This window comes from Mustela erminea, chromosome 20 (assembly GCF_009829155.1).
Source record: "Mustela erminea isolate mMusErm1 chromosome 20, mMusErm1.Pri, whole genome shotgun sequence".
Classification (NCBI taxonomy): Eukaryota; Metazoa; Chordata; class Mammalia; order Carnivora; family Mustelidae; genus Mustela; species Mustela erminea.
The window spans coordinates 25,741,598-25,761,446 of NC_045633.1; the positions used below are offsets into that span (position 1 = coordinate 25,741,598).

General features: G+C 53.9%; 1 protein-coding gene across 5 annotated transcripts in view; it reads left to right on the plus strand.

Annotated features, from left to right (window-relative positions):
- Window positions 1–19,849, plus strand: part of ELFN1 (extracellular leucine rich repeat and fibronectin type III domain containing 1) — a 68,182-nt gene that overhangs the window by 17,990 nt on the left and 30,343 nt on the right. The window contains exons 1-2 of one of the 5 annotated variants that reach the window (XM_032328498.1): window positions 8,437–8,980; window positions 11,317–11,473. The exons of 3 other annotated variants lie outside the window; for them this stretch is intronic. The gene's annotated coding sequence lies outside the window, so the exon portion shown is untranslated. Of the gene's footprint in view, window positions 1–8,436; window positions 8,981–11,316; window positions 11,474–19,849 lie in introns of those variants that run through there. One more of the 5 variants, XM_032328500.1, reaches the window with a different exon arrangement.

Sequence of the window (19,849 nt, forward strand, 5' to 3'; positions counted from 1 at the left end):
AACATAATGTTATGATTATTGCTTTATGTAATCTTGTTTTTATTCTAATATATAGTTTTTTTTTAAAAAAAGTTGTTTATTTTAGAAAGAGAGAGCATAAGCTGGGGGAGAGGCAGAGGGAAAGAGAGAGAATCTCAAGCAGACTCCACGCTGAGTGTGGAGCCAAATGTGGGGCTCAGATCTCAGCACTGAGATCATGACCTGAGCTGAAACCAAGAGTTGGATGCTTAACCAACTGAGCCACCCAGGTGCCCCTAATCTTATGCTTTTAAAAGAAGTTAAGGAAAGGGAAAGAAAGACATTTATATACGCTTTTAAAAAATTATTTAAACTTTATTAAATTTAAAATTATCCATGTGCCGAACATGGAGCTCGAACTCACAACCCCGATATCAAGATCTGCACTCTCTTCCAACTGAGCAAGCCAGGCACCCTTTATGAACTCTGGTGGCTGCCCACACATTTGCCATTTCTTTTTTTTTTTTTTTTAATGATTTTATTTATTTATTTGACAGAGATCACAAGTAGGCAGAGAGGCAGGCAGAGAAAGAGGAGGAAGCAGGCTCCCTGCTGAGCAGAAAGCCCGATGCGGGGCTCGATCCCATGACCCGAGATCATGACCTGAGCCGAAGGCAGAGGCTTAACCCACTGAGCCACCCAGGCACCCCACATTTGCCATTTCTGATGCTCTTCCTTTCTCTCCATGGATGTGAATTACAGCCATTGTCTCCTTAGAGCCTACAGGACTCCCTTTAGCATTTCTCCTGAAGCAGGACTGCAGCACTGTCTTCTCTCAGTCTCTGTCTATGATGGTCTTTAGTTTGCCTCCATGTCTGAAGGGTAGTTTCATGGGATATGGAATTCTTGGCTGACATTTCTTCTTCCAGCACTTTGAAAATGCCACTCCACTGTCTCCTCCCCTCCATAATTTTGGATGAGAAGTCAGCCATCAGTCATACTGTCTTCACCCTGCACAGGATGGACCACTTTCCTCCATTTTCTCTTTATCTTTTAGCTGTTTGATGATGGTGTGTCTAATGTGCAGGTTTTGTTTTCATCCTCCTTGAGATTTGTTGATGTTGCATTTGTCAGGGTCATGTTTTTCATCAAATTTGGGAAGTTTTCAGCCATTATTTCTTCAGATATTTTTTCTGCTTCTCCCTGCCACCCCATCCTGGGACTTCCATCACATGGGTGTTGGTGTCCCTGATGTCCCACTTGTGTGCAAGGCTTGGTTTGTTTTCCTTCCCTACTTTTTCTGTCTTAGGTTGGGTAATTCCATTTGATCTGCTTCAGGTTTACTCATTCTTTCTTCTGCCATCTCTTGTGAAGTTCCCACTTCAGTTAGCATACTTTGGAATTTCAGAATTCTCATTTTTTGAATAATCTCTCTCTTGGGGGTTCTCTATTTTTGAGTCATTGTCATACTTTTGTTCTTTTTTTTTTTTAAAGATTTTATTTATTTATTTGACAGAGACATAGTGAGAGAGGGAACACAAGCAAGGGGAGTGGGAGAGGGAGAAGCAGGCTCCCCGCTGAGTAGGGAGCCTGATGTGGGGCTCCATCCCAGGACCCTGGGAACATGACCCGAGCCAAAGGCAGGAAGCCGACATTCAATGGCTGAGCCACCCAGGCACCCACATACTTTCATTCTTCAAACATAATTGTCTTTCTTAAAAAAAGCTTTGTGATCACTGTCTTGAAGTATTTGTCTGTTATATGCAACATCTTTTGACATTCATGGACAATTTTTATTGACAGTTTCTTATTCTGAGTATGTGTTACCCTTTTCTGTTTCCCTGCCTGTCTTGCAATTTGGGGTTGAACAGGGGCATTGTAGATAATATTTTGCAGCAGCTCTAGATTCCGATCTCCCCCATCTTTGACCCCAAAGTTGGTATTTTTGTTGGGTTTTGAATAACTCTTCTGGACTAAAACGTTGAAATCCATTTCCCCATCGTATAACTGTGGATATTTCTGTTTTGTCCCCCTCCCCATTTTAAGTCCTGCTATTGTATTGAATTCTGGCTTCCCAAGGATCGTCTCTATGTCTGCTTTAGCCTAGCGGTCAGTTGGTGATTGGTCCAAGGTTGTGTGCAAACACCTGGAGCCGGTCAGTCTTCCACTCTCTGCCAATGAATCTGCCTGTGGGTCTAAGAGCACATTTAAAGACCAGGCAGTTTTCAAGCCTGCCTGGTACTTACTTTCTGCCAGAACCTCTTGTGTCTCCTCTGTGTTATGTCTGCAGGCTCTCAGTAAGCCAGGGATAGGTGAATTTCATGGGCCCTCTCTGCTCTCTCCTGTTCATGTGCACAGCCCATCAGCTGGGTGCACGTGGAGAGCTTATAGAGCATTGCTACGACTGTCACATTTCATGTCTCTCTCTGTCAGAGTTCCGGCTAATCCACTGGGGTGTTGCTGCCCAAGTCAGGATCACAGGCTCTGCCTGGTAGAATTTCAGGCTTTCCCCATTCCCTTGCGCCGAGAGTGCCACTTATCACGGACACCACTGCTGCTGTTCATGAGTTTTGTGTCTTCTGCTCTGAATCAAATCAGCCTCTGGCAGTGAAGCTTCTAGTTTCGTTGGCCTTCCATGCCCTTTGCTGTCCTATTATGATGGTGCACCAGCTGAGTTGGGAGTGGGGAGATGGGAACAGTTTCAGGCAAGAACGCCCCCTTTACCCTGTCTTATTCAAAGTTCAGCTGTTTTTCATGCTGAAATGCCTTTGGTCAGTTTCTAGGATGTTGAAAATGTTATTTTTTATCGTTTTGACTCTGTTTATAGTTGTTTTGGTGACAGGATTTAGTGACCTTTTTACTCTAGCATGCTGCGAGTCCCACCCTGTGGTATTGTCTTTGGAAAACAAAACTCTGAAAAACTTAGCCTATGCAGCTCCGTAAAATCACATGATGGAATTCATAGAAGGAGCTTCTAGATCAAGAAATGAGACATCACCCATGTCTCATAGTGCTTCTGCTTCTTCTGTTATCACCGCTCCCCTTTCCTCCTCAAAGGGAAACACTTCCCTGATTTTTCACACCATAGATTAGTTTTTCCTGTTTCTGTGCTTTCTAGGAACAGAACCACACCATATGTGTGCTCTTGAGGCTGGTTTCTTTTGTTCAACAAGATATATACGCGTGGTCCCTAAATGCCGGCGCGACGCTGTATTGTATCACGTTCATCTCGTCTACCATGGACATACATTTGGGTTGTTTCCAGTCTCTGGTGCTTACGGACAATACTGTTGTGAACACCCTTGTACTCGCCATTTGTGGGACAGATACCCAGCAGTGGGGTTGTGGGTTTGTTCCGATGTTGGATTTCAGTAGCTACCACCAAACAGATTTCAGAAGTGGTTGTGCTGATTTTTACAGGAATGTGCCTCACCTGCTGGTTGTCCTAGGTCCTTGCCAACACTTGATATTTGCTTGTCCTTTGAACATGAGCCCTCCTGGTGAGTACCTTTTCATAAGTAGATTGGCCACTTGGATATTCTCTTTTGTAGTGCATCTGTTCAAAATCTTTACCCATTTTTTTTCCTCTACCGAGCGGTTTGTCTTGATTCCACATTTGTAGAAATTCTTTGTATGTCTATAAACATGTCTATTCTTGATTATGTAGGTTATAAATATCTTCTTCTATCCAACGTCTTGGCTGTTTACTTTCCTGGTTCTATCTTCTAAAGAGAAGAAGTTCTTGGGGTGCCTGGGTGGCTCAGACGTTAAGCATCTGCCTTTAGCTCAGGTCGTGATCCTGGGGTCCTGGGATTGAGCCCCATATCAGGCTCCCTACTCTGCGGGAAGCCTGCTTCTCCCTCTCCCACTCCCTGTGCTTGAGTTCCCTCTCTTGTGGCCTCTTTCTCTCTCTCTGTCAAATAAATAAAATCTTAAGAAAAGAAAAGAGAAGAAGTTCTTGATTTTATTGTGGTCCAAGTCATCCTTCATGGTTAGTGTTTTTCATTGGCTTATAACAAAATGTTTTCTCATTTCAGGTTCTCAGAGATGCTCTTCCATGCCATCTTCTAAAGCTTTATTGTTTTACATTTGACAGCTAGATTTGTGGCCCAACCGGCATTAATTTTTTAACTACAGCTGGAGGTAGGGATCAAGTTTCAGGTCTTTCCATGTATTAATCCAGTTGATCTTACATCTTTTATTAAAAATACCATCCATTTTTTATGACATCATTTATAGGAACTTAATCTTGTTTTATGTTGGGGTTACTGTAGAGTCCCATGAAGTCATGAGAAATAATTCAGAGAGATCCCGCATGCCCTTTGGCAGTTCCCGACAGGGATGCCGTCTTGCAGGACTGTAGTAGTGTGACGACTAGGATAGGGACAGTGACACCGTTGAGATGCAGAACATCTCCACTGGCACAAAGTTCCATCTCATTGCCCTTTATAGCTACGTTTAGCTCCCTGCCCCCAGCCCCGTCTCTGATCCTGGTAACCACTACCATGTTCTTTCTGTAATGAGGTCTTTCCGAGTATGCTCTAAAAGTGGAATCATATCCTATGTAAACTGGGGATTGGATTTGTTTTCAACGAAAGTCCCCAGAGATTCCCCCAAGTTGTTGTTTTTATCAATAGTCCACTCCTTTTCTTTTCTTTTTTAAAGATGTTATTTATTTATTTGACAGACAGAGATCATAAGTAGGCAGAGAGGCAGGCAGAGAGTGGGCGGGGGGTGGGGTGGGAGCAGGCTGCCCACTGAGCAGAGAGCCCGATGCAGGGCTCAATCCCAGGACCCTGAGATCATGACCTGAACTGAAGGCAGAGGCTTTAACCCACTGAGCCACCCAGGTGCCCAGTAGTAATGCTTTTTGACCTTAGCCTCTCCTTGTGGCACACGGTATATGGTAGGTATGCAGGTGTGTGTGCTTTGGAGTAAGCACAATGTCAGTCACTATCCCCGGCATATAATGTGTCCGAGGGCTGAGAGTACAGATGGACAAGTGAGGGGACCAAAGCATGGAGGGCCACGCAGGGAAAAACACAGATTCCCAGCTCAATCCCTACAGCTATGGTTGCTAAGGAACCCTGCACGTATTTCTGGGTGTTTGGTATAATTGGGATTTGCCAGCCGAATCAGTTGCCCTGGGATCTGCAGAGGGCTCACCCGGGGACGCCTAGTCCCACCTTTGCTGGTGGCTGGAACCCAGGGCGCCACAGACTCTCGAGAAGCATGGAACTGGTGGCAAGGGGGAAAATGTATCTTGTTCCTCTGTTTGTAGTCACTCTGTTGGATCTCCTAACTATATTGTCTATTCGTGGTCCTCCGAGCCCGCCCGTTTTCCTGGTGGGGCCCAATTCAAAGCCTGTGCCATCGCATGCCCATTGTAGGCGGCAAGTCTGAGGTTCTCAACCTGGTTCACGTGGTCCTGAAGCAGGGCTGGTGGGGACTGTGGGGCTTTGCTGGTGCCTTAACTTCCGGTTTTCTCCAAGGGATCTCGAGTTGGGGAGAGGAGCTCTTCCCCAAGCAGGCAGGGCTCGGAGGCAGAGCTCTTGAAGTTCCTGGCATCGTGGAAAGGTCAGGGTCAGGGTTTGGAGACTGGGCTCTAGCCCTGACCCACAGCTGGCAGACTGTATGCTTGCCGCATTCTTTGTATATCTGTGATTGGACACATGGCTCGGCGAGGTGGTGAGTGTATAGACAGGTAGATGAATTGGATGATGGGGGGCGGTGGACTGTGGAAGGATGAATGAGTGGATGGGTGAATGACTAGACGGGTGCATGGCTGAAAGCTGGATGCACCTATGTCGACGGTATAGATAACAGATGCTCCTGTGGGGATCAGGAGGGACAGCGTCCGTACGGACGTCCAGGGGCTGGAAGAAATGGGAGCAAGAAGACTTGGCTGAAAAGATTAATGTTGTCAAACGGCAGATAGAGACCCTGGGCCCCCGAGAAGTGGCTTGCCCAAGCTCACAGAGCCCAGTGGGAGCAGATCGGGGGCTTGACGCCCCCACTCTGCCCAAGTCCACACTCAGGTTTCTTTCCACCAGCAACCCCCCTGGAGAGGCGGGGTGGAGACCAGGGGTCAGGTCACCGCATGTGGAAGCTGGCAGGGGTCCCGGCACACAGGGCAGGTCGAGCCCCCCACAGGCCAATCTGCAGATCCAGGGGCAAGGTTCTGGGCCCCAGAGCCCCATCCACGACTACCACTATGTTCTCCGCACGTCCAGTGAGCGCCTCCCGGCAGCAGACCTTCATTCAGCCCCTGCTGTGTGCCTGGCCCCATATTAGACCCCGAGGGAAGCAGAGTGGGTAAGACGCTGTGATCCTGGACACGAGGGGGTTTATCACTGCCCGCTCGGGTTTCTTATCTGTAAAGGGGAAGGTTTGGGGCATAGGCAGCTGAAGGTTACACTGAGCTGGGATCCCCAGCTCGCCAGACCTCGTCTACCCTGGTTCTGCGTCCACGCGCTGGCTACTCGGGCAGGTTTTCTGTGGATATCAGCGGGCCGTGGGAGCTGACCGTGTGATGGGAATCCATGTGGACGACAGCCTCCCCCGGTGGCTGTCTTGGCCCCGCACTGGGGCTGCATCTGAAGGCTGGGGCCAGGGAGCCCGGGAAATGTTTAACTTTGAAAAATGGACCTTCACAGCTCATTAGGCCTCAGCGGCGCGGCCCGGTGCCTCGGGCGGCTGGGGAAGAGGGAGATGCCACGGCATGAAATCACTGAAGTATTTAAAGGCCAATTCTGCATTCCTGAGCAGCAGCGTCGGCTTGCTGAGCCCGGCGGTCCTGGGCCCCAGGATGGGCTGGTGCATGGGTGCCCTGGGCAGCCGGGACAGCTGGGGTGGCTGGCGGGGATGGTACTGGGACCAGGGACTCCTATCATCTGTCCCTGCGGGTGGTGACCCAGTCCCAGGTCAGACCCTCCTAGCGTCTGCCGTTTCCTGGCTCTGTGACCTTGGATAAGCCATGTCTGACTCCAAGCCTCAGTTTCTCCACCTGCCACCTGCATTGTGACTTGTGTGCCAAGCAGAGGACAGGAAATGGACACTGCCCGTGAGGGGTGGGCAGGGGGCTTTGTAGCCTCCTGAGGCCGAAGGAGCCTCTCTCCTGGAGGCAAGGGGGCTGGGCGCACCCTCCTCCCCCAGGCTGCAGCCATATTCCAGCTCTCAGCCCTGCTCACTGGACCCGGATAGCTCCATCCAGCCTGCCCAGCCACAGCTGGGTTCTCAGAGGCCCCCTCATAGCACTCTTGCTGGTTGCGGGGACAAGCGAGGCTGTGCCTATCGGGCCCGAGGTCCCTCCCTCTGTCCTCATGGCCACTCACTGTCCACCCTGGGACAGTGGCTTCTCTGTCCCCAGCTGGGCCAGAGGGCCCTGTGGCCCGGAGGCAGGGAAGGGGAGTGGGTTGCGGGGTGTCTGAGTGGGGCTGAGGCAGCGAAGCAGCACTAGAGCCGGTCAGTGGTGGCCACGGCTGCGAGGGCCCAGCCAAGGGAAGTCGTGTTGCACGAGCTGCTCATTGTGTCAGACGCAGAGCGGGATGCAGGAGGCGCCCGGGGCCAGGGACCCGCGTGCCGGTCTGCTGCTGGAGGGGCCGTGTTCCACCGGACTCTTGGGGCCCTCTTGGCCCCTCCTCCAACCCCAACCCTCACGGCTCTGGAACTTTCTGGGGGCTCAGCGACCTTGCATAAAGTGAGCGCTTTCTCTGAGCCTCTGTTTCTTTAATTGGAAATGGGGAGAAGCTTCCTGAGTCCCTCTCCCGGAGCTGTGGGGATGAAGGAGAGGAAAAACAGGCCTCCTCCCTTTCCCAGCACCAGAGGGGACCATGGTCAAGGCTGTGGGCGTGTGCTCAGCCTGCGCGCTCCCGTGTGGACATCTCCGCGGTGGCCGCAGCTCCGTATGAACACAGACAGGTGTGTCCACACACTCCCCACGACCCGTCCCCATGGCAACCCCCTGCGCAGAGCAGGTGTCTGGGAGACCCGAATTGGTGCTGACAGGTGGGGCCCACGTGACAGGTTCCCCGGAGGTGGGCCGAGCCAATCAGGGGCCCTGGGCCGGGGCTTTAGGAAGATGTGAAGGTGCTTTCCTGTTCCCAGTCAATGCTGCTCACAGACACAGCCAGGAGCCCTGTTTGTAGTCTCATCCCGCTTTGGGGAAAGGGAAACTGAGGATAGAGCCAGCTTGGGGTGGGGGGCCCTGCCTAGCCCTGCAGCTGTGGGCCCCACCCACCTCCCTCTGGAAAGAGCCCGGACTCTGCCCACACCCACCGCGGGCTCCCAGTCTTGGAACTCCCTCCCCATAGGGCCGAGTTTTGCCTCTGCCGTTTGGCTAATTGTCCAGGACCTTTACTGCAAGACCAGGCGGGCCCAGCCGCGCTCCTCCCTTTCTGCCCTGAAGTCCGGGCTCAGCTGGCAGGGTTCCCATGGCAACCGTGGTGCGTCACAAAGGGCCAGGACGGAGGAGGGGATTCCTGGCTTCTCCGTCCTCCAGTCCCTCCTCTGCGGGCATGAGCTGTGTGACCCTGGAAGTGGGTCCCGAGCATTCTTCTGCTGCCCAGAGACAGGACACTGTCCCCCCCCCCCCGCCCCGACCAAGGATGCCCCCACCTGTCCACCTGCAGAGACCCTCACAGGATCAAGGCCGGCCACCACACTTGGCCGGCCCAGCTGCTCTTTGGCAAGCTTCACCTGGCTTTGAGGGCAGCTGGCCAACACACCTGATCCACAGGGGTCCCATGACCACCCCAGCGGCAGACCCTGCAGGGCTGGAGGCCTTGGAACCTGCCCTTGAGTTTCTTGGTCTCATTGGAACCGACATAAGATTTGTTCCTGAAAAAAAAACCCTTTCCAACAGACTCTTGCCTCCCTGACCCCTGCCACAAGCCACGGTGTGGCTGCTGACCACACTTGCCATGCTGGGGCCGCCGGCTCCGCACGGGGACATAAAGGACCCTAGAAGCCAGCATTGGGTCTGTGCCCCTTCCTTCTCCATCAGCATTCTGAGACATTGCAGGTACAGGTTACTGTGAAGGCCATCCGCGTCCCTTGCGTGTTCTGGGTACGCGCAGGGAGGGACCGGCCCTGTGACTTTAGTGCCCACCTTCCAGCTGGGCCGGGCCTGTGACGCGTTGCTGTCGCTCAGTGGGTCCACGCAGATGCTCCTGCTGACATGGGTGCCGGCAGCCTCTGTTCCCTCCATGCTTGCGACCCCGGGCAGATCTAGTCCACATGGAGGGGGGTCCCACTGGCTCCATCCAGCCCCCTCCCAATGCCAGCCCTCATCCTCTCCCTTTGGGTTGTACTTTCAAGGTCATGGATCCAAGTGCAGGGCAGGAATGAGCTCGTTGATACACGTCTAGAGCAGACGCTGCCCGGAGGCAGAGAAAGGGATATGGCTCTCCCCACCACCACCCTCCTGCCCCCCACCATGGCCCCTGCTTTTAAAGCCTGGCTGGTATTGGCTTAACTGGTCCCCATTCACTCACCCACAAACATTTCCCCAGCAAAGCCTGTGGGGCCTACCCAGTGCCAGGCCTAGGGGCTGCAAGACAAAGTCCGTATTCTTATGAGGTATGCGTTTATTGAGCTCCTACTGTGTGCTAAGCCCTGAGCTAGTGTAGACCCCGGGGCACAGCCATGGAGGAGAGGGCACTGCAGCCGGTGGGGGTGACGTGAGTGAGGGAGGAAGGGAGACAGATGCTAGAGTGATCGGGCTCTGCAGAGGTCCCTTGGTTGGGCAGTCTACCAGCGGCCATTGTGAGGCTCCTTGAGGTGGGGCAGCCTGGGAAGACATCTTGGAGGAGGTGGCATTGCACCCCCTGACACTCAGTTTGAGACCCTGGAGAAGCCATTGCCCTTCGTGACCTGGGCTCGCCGGCAGGGGTAGGGAGAGTGTGCTCCAAGCTAGGGAGAAGGGGACAAGGTGGCCTTCCTCCTGAGGTATAGAACAGAGACACTGCCACCATTCTTGGCGAGAGAGATGCTGAGAGTCAGCTTCCAGAAGGGGTAGGGACTGCGTCTCACGCCTGCTTTGCCACCCTCGGAACGCAGACGAGGCTCCGGACAGTCCTAGGACAGCTGTCTCTACCTCCCCCCACCTCCCCCGCTGGAGGTTATCCGGGCTGTTAGTGGGGCACACGGATGGACACCAACCACAGGCCTCTCTGAGCTCCCGCTCCTTCCACAAGCTGGAATGGAGCACTGGGGTGGCCTCAGGGGTGCGGGGAGTATCTGATCGGGGTTCCTATCCCAGCTGCCTTCCCACTGGCCTTGGGGCCTCTGACGCTATTACCTTATCCATCGAAAGGATCCACAGTGAGAAGACAGTTGGCCCGGGGACACATCTGTGAAAACCAGCATCTGCCAGATATGCAATATTTTCCCTATGATTTCAGGCCCTTTTCAGGGGTGCCCCCCCCCCCCAGCCCTACCCGTTCTTCTGGGACTACGTAAGGCATTTGTCATCTCCAGCGAACCACTTGTGGATCTGGGAGCAAGGGCACCGTGAGGAGCCTGTGGGCCTTCCCACGGGGCACCATGTCCAACAAGGAGGCAGCTGGTCTAGTGAGGGCTTCTGAGCAGGGTGAGAATTGGGAGGGCAGCGACTTGTTCCTGCTCCTCAGTTTCCCCACCTGTAGAATGGGTCTCAAGAGAGGCCTCACCCCCCTGGGGTCGGGCTGGTGGTAGATGAGAGATGAGACTTGGGTGGTAGTCAAGGTCCCTGACGGTCGCTGCCACCCTCATCACCATCAGCGCTAGCCTGGAGGTCAGCTCGGAGGCGGTGGGCAGAGAGACAGGTGCCCAGGCTGGCTGGATGTGGGCTGGGGTCGAGGCTTCAGTGCTGGCCTGGACGGCCTTTAGGAGGGGACAGGAGGGGGTGAGGGGTCATGGCAGACTCCCAGACCTGCTTCCTAGGGGCTTTTCCAGGGTGCCTGCTGTGTGCTCTGCTGCGGGTTTCATGTCCTGTGTGCCTACAGTGCAGTATCTCACCAAAGTTTTACCCAATTACAGTCCAAGGGGACCTCAGCCTCATTTCAGCAAACAAGAAAATTCTCAGCCTCATTTTCACGTCTCTAATAAGCACGTATCGAATTTACGGCCTTTACATACCACCGGTGAGGCGAGTGCCTGCTGAGAATTCCCGCCTCAGGTTGCTGCGGTCTCTTTTCCCTGCTCGCGCCCCGAGCTCCCTCTGACTTTGCTCGGCAGGTCGGCGCGTGGGTCGCGTCGGAGGAAGGGTCCGGCGGCTGTCCGGGTCCACAGTGCGCCGGTCAGCACAAACGCGGGTGATTTGGGCCAGGCGTGTAAATATACATGATAAATAGTCTGTTACTTGTTTTTTTATTTCAGAAGGGGTCCCCGTATTTCTTCCCTGAAGGAGGTTTGGAGACGCTGCTGCAGGGTGGAGGCAGGAGTCCCGGTCTGCCGCCGGGCGCTGAGCACGTCTACGCTTTGGAGAATGTCCTTCTGGTCTTTTCTTTCTTTCGACACGAGAGTTTGTTACAGTGTCAGTATCCATCTCTCCTTTAAAAAACAAAACAAGGGGCGCCTGGGTGGCTCAGTGGGTTAAAGCCTCTGCCTTCGGCGCAGCTCATGATCTTGGGGTCTTGGGATTGAGCCCCGCATCGGGCTCTCTGCTCCGCGGGGAGCCTGCTTCCCCCTCTCTCTCTCTGCCTGCCTCTCTGCCTCCTTGTGATCTCTGTCAAATAAATAAATAAAATCTTTAAAAACAAAACAAAACCCTTGTAAGAAATCGAAGTGCACAGATAAGTTCCCGAACCGCAGGTTACCGCTGAGCACATCTTTGCAAGGTCTGACCAGCATCCCAGTCTGGAGGCAGAATGGCCCGGCCCCCTGTGGAAGCCTTCTCGTTCTCGTGCCTTCCCGGGCCAGGCCCCTCCCCGGGCAGCCATGGTGTCGGCTCACCAGCCACCTTCTGTCCATCTCTGTGCGGAGTCGGACGCTATGCGCTCTGTCTGGCTTTGCTGGTGACATTCACTCGGCCTTGTGGGTTTCCCGTCTTCACTGTGGCTTGGTCCTCCCAGGCACCGAGATACCCACTCTGGGAAGGAGCAGCCTGTCTCCCACGGCTGGACACTGAGGCTGTCTGAGATTGGGCTGCCCTGGATAGCCTTGCTAAGAACCTCCTTCCTTGACCATGTGTGCATGTGGGTATATGTTTGTGTGTCCGTCTGGGAGCGGACTTGGTGTGTCCGGTTGTTTACTGACCCTGAACGATTTCCCAGTTGCAGAATATCCATCAGCATTACCGAAATGGCCGGGCTGCATTCAGTAAGGCTGTGCTGCAATTGATTTAGTCATTCTTCTGCTCACTTAGGCTGCTTCTCACCTTTTCTCCTTTTCTGTAATAAGTGGCCATGGAAGTCTTCAGCCATACATTTTTTTTTTCCTCTATGGAGTTATTTCCTTATGAGAGTTTCTTAGGAGGAAGACTGTTGGCTTGAGGATATGAGCTTTTCTCCTACACCCCATGGCTTTTACAGTACGTACAGGAGAAAACAGAAAAACCTCCAGGAAGATAAGGAATGATTATTGAGGGGACATCAGTGTCAAGGGGAAAGCAGAGACAGCCCGCCTAGCACTCCTCCCCGATCCGCAGCCCTATTTGCATCCCGAGCAAGGCAGCCGGCATCCCCAAACAGTTTATCTTGACTCGGCCCGTTTTTGACATTTACATAAATGTGTCCGCAGCGTACACAGTCTTACCTGACCACCTCCTTTTGGTCGACATCATCTGGGGACGAATCCTAACCCATCCCGAGGTGCTGTCTGTCCCTCCTCATTGCTGTGGAGTGTTCTGTTCCAGGACTAGCCCAGGATCGTCGTCCCCACTCTGGGGCCAGGATGAGCCTCTCTGTGTCTCTTCTGCGCGTGGGCCACCAAGGCAGGTTTACACCAGGGAAGGGGATCGCCACCGTCTGGCCGCGCGGCCTCGCACCACCCTGTTTCCCAGCACAGGGCACGGGGCTCTCATCTTCCCTGACGTACCGTGTCGCCAGGCTGTGGAAGCTTCTCCGTCTTCCCGGCTCGTGAAGTTGAGCATCTTTTGGGGTTTGGGTTTTTGGGCTGTTTGGAGGTCCTCGCTTATGAAGTGCCATTTCGAGACCTCTCCCCATCTTGTTACTGGGGTGTCTGTATTTTATTCATTCACGTGTAGGAGTTCACAGATTCCGAGTGAGAAAGCAAACATTCTCTCTGCATGGAGGGAAGACATCCACCTTGTAACGTTTGTGGCCTGCGGTTTTATTCTTTTTATAGTGTTTTTTTAAGGGCAGAAATTCTTCATTTGTGCACAGTAAAGTTTATCCATATATTCTTGTGCGCGTGGGTGGGAAGAAGTCCTTCCTTGCCTCCAAGTCATCAGTGTATGTTTCTGTGTCTCTAAAATACATAGTTCTTTTCCCGTTTGGGTCTGCAATCGACCTGGGATTGATTCTGCCTGTGGTGTGAGGTAGGGGTTCAAGTTCATTTCCCTCCCCCCACCCACACACAACCTAATGATTGGACTGTCCTTTCCTCGCCGGGCCTCCTTTGTCACATCAAGGGTTAATTCCTAGGTCAGTCTCTGAGTTTTCTGTTTTGATCCCGGGGTTCATTTGCCCAATCTCCTATGAAGACCACACTCTATCACTGCAGCTGCATAATAAATCATAATTATCTGATAGAGTGAAACCCCCGCTCAACATAGTTATTTACGGCTAGAACTTGGAGAATCAGCTTGTCAAGTTCCATGCAAAGAAAAAAAAATCTGCTGGGATTTTGATTGCAGTTGCTGTGAGTCTATGGATCAATTTGCAGTGTTGACTTTTTAATAAATGTTTATTTTCTACTTACTGCAGATGTATACACATCCAGTCCCTGTTTGTGTATGGGTTTTATACCCAGCGCTCTAAGTAAGCCCTCTTATCCATGACTGTATTTAGACATTCTTTGGGATTTTTTTTTTTTTTAATGTACACAATTGTAGCACCTGGGAAGAGCTACAGTTTTCTTTCTTCCTTTTGAAGGTGTATCATTTGTGTTTCTTTTTCTTGTCTTACTGTAGTGGCTGAGACCACTAGCAGAGTGTTGGAGAGAAGTGGTGGTAGTGGGCATCCTTGCATCATTCTTGATCTCAAAGGGAAAGGCCTAGTTCACCATTTGGCGAGTTGTCTGCTGTAGGCTGTGCTCCTTTTATAAGCATTCAATTGGTATCAATGAATGACTCCCAAAGAATTGTGCCGTTTTCAACATAAGCTTACCAGCACTGGGTATTATCTTTAGAGTTTTTTTGTTTTGTTTTGTTTTTTTGGTTTTTTTTTTTTTCCTGGAGGGTTGGTTGGTTTTTGTTTTTAGATCATTGTTTCTCTGATGAGCCTAAATGGTGTCTTACTGTATCTCTTTTAAATTTGCATTTTCCTGATTATGCAAGAGGTGGAACATTGTCCTACATATTCATCAGCCACCTGTGTTTTGTCCTGGGCTTCGCTTCCTCCCTCCGTTTGTTGATACACTGTTGGTGTTTCCCTAACAAATCTGAGTGCGTTCTTTACAGAATGAAGATAGGTGTCATTTCCCTGTCACGTTTGCTACAAATGTGTTCCCTGTGTATGTTGTATCTCTTTTAATTTTTGTTATTTTTCTTATGCTCCCTTTCCTTACTTTTATATGGTCAAATCTGCCTCTTTTCTTTTACAATTTATTCTATTCCTCCTGAGCGTGGAAGGCTTGTCTCCCTCCTGAGGACTGAGAAGTATTGAATTCTGTTTTCCTCTAGCTTTTTTTTATGGCTTAATATTTCATATTTAACTGTTTACTCCGTCTGGAGTTGGTGGGGCTGTGGGGTGTGAAGCTGGGAGTTAATTGCTTCTGCTCTTTACCAGGGGAAGGGGCCTCATTTGCACTTCCAAGTCTCAGGGCTCTGGCTTCCCCACATCTAGGCTGAGCGGGAGGAGATTAAAGGGAGGAGGGAGTCAGCCCCCGCTGCAGCCAGCCCTGGGACTGTGGTGCTGTAATTACCTTCGGGACAGTCCCGTCAGCTGCCTCTGCCTCCCTTTAAGTCCAAAGCAGAGAGCTGTGAGCCTAGTTCAGCAACATCCTAGGGCAAATCTCTTAATGTAATTGGGACTCAGTTTCCTTATCTGCGAAGTGGGCATACTAATGACACCCGTCCAGCTGGGAGTGTATGTGTCGGACGCGTCCTGCAGAAAGCAAGAGGTCAGGCAGCCCTGTCCAAATCCTGGCTCATCTGTGCGACCTTGGGCATATGACGACACTTCTCTCTGGGCCTCAGTTTCTCCATCTGGAAACCAGAGTGACAGTACTATAGTTGCTCTTCGTGGGGCCCTGGGCCATGTGTCTGGTTCTTAGTTCTCCAGCAGCTAGGCATTGCGGGGTTGTTACTGCTGCTCACCTTTGGGAGAGGGTGAGGAGCGTCTCTGTGGGGAGGGGGTTCCCAGTGTGGTTTCTGGGTAGGGCCCTGGCCCAGCTGTGATGGGGAAAGGAGAGCGGGGGGCGGGGGGGGTTGGGGGGAGAAGTGGCATGGCACAGAAGGCCCCTCCTTCTTGCAGCTCTAAGGGGGTGGGGCATGCCCCCCCCACCTCCCCTCCTCACTCCCCCAGCTATGGGGGGATGGGCATGCAGAGCCCAGTCTCTTCTTCCTGATCTGGGCAGAAGTAGAACACGGTGGCACACACACACACACAGTGCCCGCCCTCCACAGCCACACATGCCCGCATAGCCATGCGCACGTATCACAGACTCATGCAAGACTGGACACACACGCACAGACATGGAAATACATGCACGGATAGACCCACCACCTATGTAGACTCACGGGTCAGAAACACATGTGCTCTAATACACAGAGGTGCAGAGACAGTGCACCCAGCACACATGTGTGTGCACGTGCACACAGGCCACGCACACACCAGGCATGCATACACCCATGCACACAACACAGGCACATGCACACACACCAGGCACACATATACACACATGTGTGCACCATCCCAGATGCATGTGTGCACGTGGGCACACACTCACACCAGGCACGCACACACACAACACACATGAACACGTGTACACAAACACACCAGGCACACATGTACATGCATGCACGCACACCCCAGACACACACGTGCACACACAGTCACACTAGGCACGCATGCACACATGCACATGCAGTGCATGCACACACCCGAGACACATGTATGTGCACACAGTGCACACACCAGGCACGTGTACACATGTGCACACATGTATGCACACACATTGCACACACCAGGCATGTATACGCACACACGCACACACACGTGCACACATGCATGCATGCACAGAAGTACACACACACATACACACGAGGTACGCATATGACTGGCAGAGCTGTGCTCCGGGCCACAGCTGGTTTTCAGCTCTCCTGCTCCCATCATGCCTCTGCCTCGCCCTTGCAGACCAGGGCCCTCCCTGGGCAGCTCCCACTCCTGTCAGCCCTCACCTGCCCCGCTGCCCCGCACAGTCAGGAGCCTGGCTTGTCCTCTCTGGCACTTCAGTTTTTGAGGTGATGCGGATGGCCTTCTCTCTTCTCCTTGCCTCCTCCCCTCCCCCCCCCCGTCCCCCCTTCTCTTCTTACCTCTCCTCCCTCCTGGCATTCACTTTGTAGGAGACACGGCAGGGGTGGGACCTGGGGCAGGAAAGGCCACGGAACCTTCTGCACCCAGGGGCCGCGAGAGCCCATCCAGCTCCCTCCGTAGGGGTCTGCACACGCTCATGATTATCATGAAGATCTGGGACCGGCATGGGACCTGCTCCCTGTGCCTGACCTGCCACCTGGAGCCTTGCAGGGGTGGGTGGAGGAAGGGCCCGTTAGCCTCCCTCAGGACCCCTTGGGGTGGAGCAAGGTCACTGGGGGGCAGAAGTGAGCTCAGGACTGGCTCTTTCACCATAGCAGCACCATAGGGGTCTGCTTGGAATTTTGAGGAAGACCCAAGAAGACCCTAGACAGCTAGGCTTGCCTGCCCAGCCTTACCACTTGCTCCGTGGCTCCCCTCTAAGTGGGAGGATTCTCCCCTGCCCTCTCCCCCCAGCATTCCACCTCCAGGTGTCAGTGCAAGTCCCCAGCACACAGTAGGGGCCTCACTAATGCTTCTGAATGGCAGGCAGGGGACTTGAGTGGGTGTATCACGATTGCTGAGGGCCCGTGTGTCCCAGGCTGTGGGCTCTGCTGGCCTTCCAAGGCTCCAGGTCCCCTTAGGCCTGCTGGAGTTCTTGGCCCCAGTGAGGGCAGCCCTACCTGTCCCATCAGGGCGTTGGGGAGGGAACATTGGATTTGGGCCCCAAATGATAGGGATCCAGCTGTGGGTAGATCTGGGAGGAAGCCTTCCAGGCTAGGGGGTACCTGTGCAAAGGTCCTGAGGTGGCCACATGCTGGGGGAGGAGGAGGGATGTGTTGGAGAAACAGAAAGGCAGAGGAGTGGCGGAAGGACAGAGCCTAGAGGAGTGAATGGTACAACCTGAGGTTGGTAGGTGGGGTGGGGCCCCCAGGAGAGTCCCAGGGCACCCAGCAGCACCCTCATTTCCCAGGTGGGGGCCTGGCTCCTCAGAGGGGAGGCCGAGCCAGGTAGTGGGGCAAGTCCGACCCGACCTGGGATGGGCATCTTTCTGCTCGCTGGGGTTCCTCCCTTGCCCAGCCTTGGTGGGTGGTGGGGGGCGGGCTGGAGACTCAGGGGACCCCGTGGGTGGGGCAGGCACAGCTGTGGGGAGCCCAAGCTGCTGGCATCAGCAGGAGCCCCTCCTCCTTACCTCGCCAAACAATCATTGCACAAAATATGCAAATGGTATAATTACTGTTATTTGTTTTGCTGATATAAGTGTTTGAAATGCAAATGTCAAGTTTGGGCGCATTCATTTTCCCCACCCCTCACCCTGACGTTTGCAAGTCTACCGTTCAGCCCTGGAAGGAGGATTTGGGGCCCCCCCTCCTGCCTCTTCCTCCTTCTCCTCTGAGGCGACTGCTTCCCCGACAGCAGCTCCCTCTGCAGCCTGAGGGACACCCAGGCTCCCCCCTCAGTGGTGTGCAGGGGTGGGGGGAGGCCTTAGAAGGGAGACCTCCCATTCCCCTCCCCTCCTTGCTGTGTGATCAGGGGCCAGTTATACTTGGCCTCTGGGAACCTCGGTTTACCTGTCTGTGTAATGGGCTCCCCCAGCCTCCCGCTGTGGTGTGTCTGTTCGCCGTGCTCTCTGGCTCAGGAGTAATTCTATTGATGGGTTTGGGCCTCAGTTTCCCATCTATAAAATCCTGCACGGATGTGTTCCCAGCTGTCACGTGGAGACATAGGGCTCCTGGACGGGTGCACCCCCAGATAGCATGCAAAAGATGTGTGTGTGTGTTTTCCAGGGTGGGTCCCTGCCTGTGGCTCCTCCAGCCCGGGTGCTCCCTGAGGTTTCAGGGCTTCCAGGCCAGTGGGTTTTGACAAGCCTGGGCTTGTGTGACCCAGTGGGAGGTACCCACCATCATCCCCATTCAACAGAGGAAAATCTGAGGCATGGCCTGCCGGGGTTTGTGGTGGTCTCCCTCATGAGCGTGGTCGGATGCCAGCTCTGTCTAGTGCCTGGTTCCTTTCTGGCGGCTCCCTGCACCATGAGGGCCTGAGGGCCGGCTCCTCCTTTCTGGCCTCAGCAAGCCGCTCCCCCTGGAAACCCTCTCCCTGATCTGTCTGCACCTCGCAGCCCAGGGCCAGGGAGGCCCCCTGTGTCAGATCACCAGCTTCACCCGAACCCCACCCGCCGCAGATCCCACATTATCAACAAGGTGCTGGGACCCTACGTTTCCAGCTGCATTGCCGAGCGAGGTCTTAAAAGCTCTCGGACCGACTCCGTTCCAGGAGGAGCTCAGCCCCAGAGAGGAGCGAGGCTTCCTGCCAGGCCCTGCGGGTCGACGAGGCTCAGGGCTTGTGCCAGGGATGGCACCGAGAGATGCCCTGGGTTGGGCCGTGAAGGTGAGAGTGGGTGTGATCCAGGGGCCGGTGGGTCGGGGCGGCCCAGGCGCGACCTGCCAGCCCGGCCACCCTCTCTGGACTCAGCCCCTCCAGGCCGCGTGCCGGTGGTGGCGGGGCGTGGGTGGTGGGCTACCACCCGGATCCAGCCTAGAGCCGGCATGTGGGAGGCCTGGGGTCCAGTGTGCCTGTGAGGAAAGTGGAGGGTGTGTGTGCATGCACAGGCGTGCGTACACATGTGTGAACAAGCACGTGGGATCCCAGGGGGTGCTCGTGGACAGTGAGATCTCTAGCCCAGGCACCTAGTCCTCGGTTCTGAGAACACAGCCCACTTGCAGGCCACAAGGCACCTCCGCGCTCAACTGGTTTCCACTCACAAGCGCGGTGCCCCGGCTCATGTTCCACCTTCCCAGCTTTGCCCTGAGGTCTGAGGGTGGCCAGGAGCCCGCATCCCAGCCCTTCCCATGGCCCGCCCAGGCTGCAGCCGCGCCTTGTGGTTCCAAAGCAGTTTCCTTGCGTAAAACCTGGGATTCTTTGCAAAGTGGGGCTGGGCATCCCGTGAGCACTCAAGAAGCTTGCATCCCTGTTCCCCGCCGGCTTCACTCATGAGCTATGGGTCCTTGTAGCGGCCGGGGAGGCCGTTTTCAGGCTCCCAGGCCCGGGAGAGGAGAGCAGGCCCTGGCCGGGTGGGCAGCAGGGAGAGGGCCTTCCCGGCAGGCGACCCATGTGGGCAAAGGCCCAGGGGGCAGGAAGGAAGAGGCATCCAGGTGCCTGGGCCCTGGGCCTCAGCCTGGGGGCCTCCTCTGGGGCCCTGCGTGCGGAGAGCACGCTCATTCTGTCCCAATCACCTTATCCAAGACAGGTTTGGCCTTATTAGCATATTCAAACGC